Source organism: Mobula hypostoma, chromosome 8 (assembly GCF_963921235.1).
Source record: "Mobula hypostoma chromosome 8, sMobHyp1.1, whole genome shotgun sequence".
Classification (NCBI taxonomy): Eukaryota; Metazoa; Chordata; class Chondrichthyes; order Myliobatiformes; family Myliobatidae; genus Mobula; species Mobula hypostoma.
Window position 1 is genome coordinate 1866352 of NC_086104.1, and position 6000 is coordinate 1872351.

At 46.6% G+C, this 6000-nt stretch overlaps 1 protein-coding gene across 1 annotated transcript in view; it reads right to left on the reverse strand.

Moving 5' to 3' along the window:
• LOC134350327 (uncharacterized) overlaps window positions 1-5365 on the reverse strand; it is a 53468-nt gene extending 48103 nt beyond the window's left edge. Inside the window, exon 1 of the mRNA XM_063055382.1 lies at window positions 4582-5365. The gene's annotated coding sequence lies outside the window, so the exon portion shown is untranslated. The remainder of the gene's footprint in view (window positions 1-4581) is intronic.
• Between the last annotated feature and the right edge of the window lie 635 nt (window positions 5366-6000).

A 6000-nucleotide genomic window follows, 5' to 3' on the forward strand; every position in this document is an offset into this window, starting at 1 on the left:
AAGACTCATCAGTCTATAGTTCCCAGGATTTTCCGTTGTTCCCTTCTAAAATAGAATTACAACATTAGGCACTCACAGTCCTCCAGGATCTCGACTGTGGCAAAGGAGGACATGAAGATACTGGTCAAGGGCTCAGCAATCTTGTCTCTTGCCTCCATCAGGCCCTGGGGATTTATCCACCTTAAATCTCCTTAGGTGGCCCAATACTTCCTCCTCCTTGATCTCTATCTCCCTAACATATTTATGCTCTCAACACTGATCTCCTGGTCTTCCATATTCTTTTCCATGGTAAATACTGAAGCAAAGTACTCATTCAGTACCTCACTCACATTCTCTGCATCCAAGAAAATGCTCCCCTGTTCACTTCCCCTAATAAGCTGCAAGTCATTGCGCTGCTACTCCAGATCCCTAACACAGTCTCTCAGGAGCTGCATCTCGGTGCACCTGGCACAGATGTGGCCATCAGGGAGGCTAGAAGATTCCCAAGATTCCCACATCCAAAACCCAGAGCAAAATACTTACCCTACCGACATGCTCGTTATTCCTCAAAAAAATTTCTTCAGTGGTTTGAACGGGGCATGACTGCATAAGCACGTGGAGGTCGGCCAGTGAGAACAGCAGGAAGAGATTAAAAAGAAAACAGCTTTACAAAGCAGGCGTCAGAGTAGAGGGAGACAGAGTAGGAAGGCTTTGGCTCGATGGTGCTTAGGCAATAAAGGGTTGAGGCGAGGAATGTTATCTGTTTAGAATACAGACAGAAAGAATGCGTGGGAGGCCAGTTCTCTGTGCTCAGTGTCAGACATAGGAGGTCCTGGAGACGACCAGCCTCCCAGATGGCCATACCTGTGCTAGGTGCGTCAAGCTGCAGCTCCTTAGGAACTGGAGATGCAGCTTGATGACCTTCGTCTGGTCAGGGAGAGTGAGGAGGTGATAGAGAGGAGCTATAGGCAGGAAGTCACCCTGGGGCCTGGGGAGACAGATAACTGGATAACAGTCAGGAGAGGGAAGGGCAAGAGTCAGATACTAGAGAGTACCGCTGTGGCTGTCCCCCTTAACAATAAGTACTCCTGTTTGAGTACTGTTGGGGAGACGGCCTACCTGGAGGAAGCAACAGTGGCCATGCCTCTGGCACAGAGTCTGGCCCTGTGGCTCAGAAGGGTAGGGAAAGGAAGAGGATGGCAGCAGTGATAGAGGACTCTATAGTTAGGGGGTCAGACAGGTGATTCTGTGGACGCAGAAAAGAAATATGGATGGTAGCTTGCCTCCCAGGTGCCAGGGTCTGGGATGTTTCTGATCGCATCAACGATATCTTGAAGTGGGAAGGAGAACATCCAGAGGTTGTGGTACATATTTGTACCAATGACATAGGTAGGAAAAGGGAGGAGGTCCTGAAAACAGACTAGAGGGAATTAGAAGCAGGACCTCAAAGGTAGTCATCTCGGGCTTACTACCTGTGTCACATGACAGTGAGTATAGGAATAGAGTGAGGTGGAGGATAAATGTGTGGCTGAGGGATTGGAGCAGGAGGCAGGGATTCAGGTTTCTGGATCATTGGGACCTCTTCTGGGGAAGGTGTGATCTGTACAAAAAGGACCGGTTGCACGAATCCGAGGGGAACCGATATCCTGGCGGGGACACAAAACACTGTACAGATGCTGGGGTCCTGACGAAGGGTCTTGGCCTGAAACGTTGACTGTTTGTTTCCACAGATGCTGCCTGACCTGCTGAGTTCCTCCAGCGTGTTATGTGTGTTGCTTACCCTGGCAGGGAGGTTTGCAAAGTCTACTGGGGAGAGTTTAAACTAGAATTGCTGAGGGGGTGGGAACTGAACAAGTGACGGAGGATAGGGAGGATAGGCAGGTGATAGAGAAGGGACGCACTCAGACCGATGGTTTGAGATGTGTCTATTTTAATGCGAGGAGTATTATGAATAAAGCAGATAAGCTTAGAACATTGGGTCAGCACTTGGAGCAGTGATGTTGTGACCATTACAGAGATTTGGATGATGCAGGGGCAGGATCTGGTATTGGGAAATGAACCTGGTCAATGTCGGATCCCTCAGTGGGAGAGTATTTTGGAGATAGCGATCACAATTCTATCTCCTTTACCATAGCATTGGAGAGGGATAGGAACAGACAAGTTAGGGAAACATTCAATTGGAGTAAGGGGAACTATGAAGCTATCAGGCAGGAACTTGGAACCATAAATTGGAAACAGATATTCTCAGGGAAACACACAGAAGAAGTGTGGTAAATGTTCAGGGGATATTTGTGTGGAGTTCCGCGTAGATACGTTCCAATGCGACAGGGAAAGGATGGTAGGGTACAGGAACAATGGTGTAAAAAGGCTGCTGTAAATCTAGTCAAGAAGAAAAGAAGAGCCTTTGAAAGGTTCAAAACACTACACACTTTTCCATTGTCACACTCATGTCTTATCCTCTTGCTCTTCACATACTTGTAGAATGCCTTGAGGTATTCCTTAATCGTGTCCACCAAGGCCTTCTCATGGCCCCTTCTGGCTCTCCTAATTTCATTCTTAAGCTCCTTCCTGCTAGCCTTATAATTTTCTAGATCTCTATCTTTACCTTGGCGATTGTAGGGATGACTTACAGCGGACTGAAAAGCTTGAGCATATAGGCATTAAGAAAGAGGATGTGCTGGAGCTTTTGGAAAGCATCAAGTTGGATAAGTCACCGGGACCAGATGAGATGTACCCCAGGCTACTGTGGGAATCGAGGGAGGAGATTGCTGATCTTTGCACCATCAATGAGGACGGGAGAGGTTCCGGAAGTTTGGAGGGTTGTGGATGCTGTTCTCTTATTCAAGAAAGGGAGTAGGGATAGCCCAAGAAATTATAGGCCAGTGAGTCTTACTTCAGTGGTTGGTAAGTTGATGGAGAAGGTCCTGAGAGGCAGGATTTATGAGCATTTGGAGAGGCATAATATGATTAGGAATAGTCAGCATGGCTTTGTCAAAGGCAGGTTGTGCCTTATGAGTCTGATTGAATTTTTTGAGGATGTGACTAAACACATTGATGAAAGTAGAGCAGTAGATGTAGTGTATATGGATTTCAGCAAGGCATTTGATAAAGTACCCCATGCAAGGCTTATTGAGAAGGTGGTGTCTGAAGGGAGGATGCTGTCTGGGTTGCATGCCATCTTGGTCAGTTTCCCATCCACTACATAACATGCTGGGTGGGCACAGGAGTACATTCAGCCAGAGACTCGTTCTGCCGAGATGCAGCACAGAGCGTCATGGGAGGTCATTCCTGCCTGTGGCCATCAAACTTTACAACTCCTCCCTTGGAGTGTCAGACACCCTGAGCCAATAGGCTGGTCCTGGACTTATTTCATAATTTACTAGCATAATTTACATACTACTATTTAACTATTTATGGTTCTATTACTATTTATTATTTATGGTGCAACTGTAATGAAAACCAATTTCCCCCAGGATCAATAAAGTATGACTATGACTATGAAAGTAAGGAGGGATGGGATCCAAGGGGACATTGCTTTGTAGATCCAGAACTGGCTTGACCACAGAGGCAAAGAGTGGTTGTAGATGGGTCATATTCTGCATGGAGGCCAGTGACCAGTGGTGTGCCTCAGGGATGAGGAAGAGGAAGGTTGGGTTAGTAACTTTGCTGATTAGACAAAGCTTGGGGGTGTTGTGGATAGTGTGGAGGGCTGTCAGAGGTTACAATGGGATATTGATAGGATGCAAAACTGGGCTGAGAAGTGGCAGGTGGAGTTCAACCCAGATAAGTGTGAGGTGGTTCATTTTGGTAGGTCAAATATGATAGCAGAACATAGCATTAATGGCAAGACTCTTGGCAGTGTGGAGGATCAGAGGGATCTTGGGGTCCAAGTCCATAGGACACTCAAAGCTGCTACAAAGGTAGATTCTGTGGTTAAGAAGTCATAAGGTGCATTGGCCTTAATGAATCGTAGGATTTAGTTTAAGAGCGGAGAGGTAACGTTGCAGCTATATATGACCCTGGTCAGACCCCACTTGGAGTACTGTGCTCATTTCTGTTCGCCTCACTACAGGAAGGACATGGAAACCATAGAAAGGGTGCAGAGGAGATTTACAAGGATGTTGCCTGGATTGGGGAGGATGCCTTATGAGAATAGGTTGAGTGAACTCGGCCTTTTCTCCTTGGAGCGACGGAGGCTGAGAGGTGACTTGATAGAGGTGTATAAGTTGATGAGAGGCATTGATCATGTGGATAGTCAGAGGCTTTTCCCCAGGGCTGAAATGGAAAACACGACAGAGTATAGTTTTAAGGTGCTTGGAAGTAGGTACAGAGTAAATGTCAGGGGTACGTTTTTTATGCAGGGAGTGGTGAGTGCGTGGAATGGGCTGCCAACGACGGTGGGGGCGGAAAAGGTAGTGCCTTTTAAGAGACTCCTGGATGGAGCTTGAAAAATAGAGGGGTATGGGTAAGCCTAGGTAGTTGTAAGGTAAGTACATGTTCAGCACAGCTTTGTGGGTCAAAGGGCCTGTATTGTGCTGTAGGTTTTCTATATTTCTATGTTTCTAAAAATGCAAAGAAAAACCATAAACTGAGTCCACTTACCCACTTACTTTGCCGAAGCCTGAATGGTCAAACGCCTGTCGCTTCTACTCTCGCCACTGGCCGCTCCGCTTGTCCCTTCTGTGCTTTTATTTAGTTATTCGAGCTCAGTTGCCGCCACTGATAGGCCCCGCACAATGGACCAACGCCCACAAAGTTCTTGTTTTAAATCACCAACTCTGACCTGCGAGAAGTACTCATTTGTCGAGCTCAGCTGCTGTCGCTGATCGGCCCCGCAGAATCCTGGTATCATTTTTGTGAACTTCCATTGAACCCTTTCCAGCTTTAACTCATTCTTTCTAAGATAAACTGCTGTCAATACTGCAAGTGAGGCCTCACCAGTGCTTTATAAAGTCTCAACATTACGTTGTTGCTTTTATATTCTTGCCCCTTGAAATGAATACTAACATTTCATTTGCTTTCCTCACCACAGACTCATGTTGCAAATTAACCTTTAGGGAGTCCTGCACAAGGATTCCAAAATCCTTTTGTTTCTCCGTTTTTTTGTATTTTCTCTTCATTTAGAAAACAGTCAATCCTTTCATTTCTTCTTGAGGTTTGCCATTTCACAGCGTTTCATTACCACAAACCTCGTGCACGTGATGACCAAAATATCAGACCCTTACTCTGCATGGCAGCAACGCTACCTGGCCAATGTATCTGAATTCATAACCGATATACAACATAACAAGGGGAAAAAACAACTCAGGCTGGAGTTTTTCTTTACTGGTTACAGTAAATTTTCTGCGGCATAGCCTTAGAAAGGGCCTGTGATTGAACTGCAGCCGGTGTGGTTTGCCAGCAGGCAAAAAGTAAACGTCAGATGGTGATAAGGAGGGGAAAAAAGGATCAGCCACGAATGAATGGCAGAGTAGACTAGATGGGCCAAATGGCCTAATTCTGCTCCTAAGTCTTCAAGTCTTATGTCCAGGCACCACTGGCACCTTTAGAGGTTTCCGAGCGATGATGTGACCATTTTGATGTGGACATTTTTGGTCCTCTTCCCCCTCCCATGGTTTCATGCACATCCTTACCATGGTGCACTGTTCTACTAGGTGGCAGGGGATCATACCTCCAGCATCAACGACAGCCACAGACGTGGCTCGGGTGTTCATCAGCACCTGGGTTGCTGGGTTTGGCACCCCACCTAATATTTCCTCTGAGCGCAGTCCCCAGTTCATAGAACATAGAACATAGAATAGTACAGCACAGTACAGGCCCTTCGGCCCACAATGTTGTGCCGACCCTCAAACCCTGCCTCCCATATAAGCCCCCACCTTAAATTCCTCCATATACCTGTCTAGTAGTCTCTTAAACTTCACTAGTGTATCTGCCTCCACCACTGACTCAGGCAGTGCATTCCACGCACCAACCACTCTCTGAGTAAAAAACCTTCCTCTAATATCCCCCTTGAACTCCCCA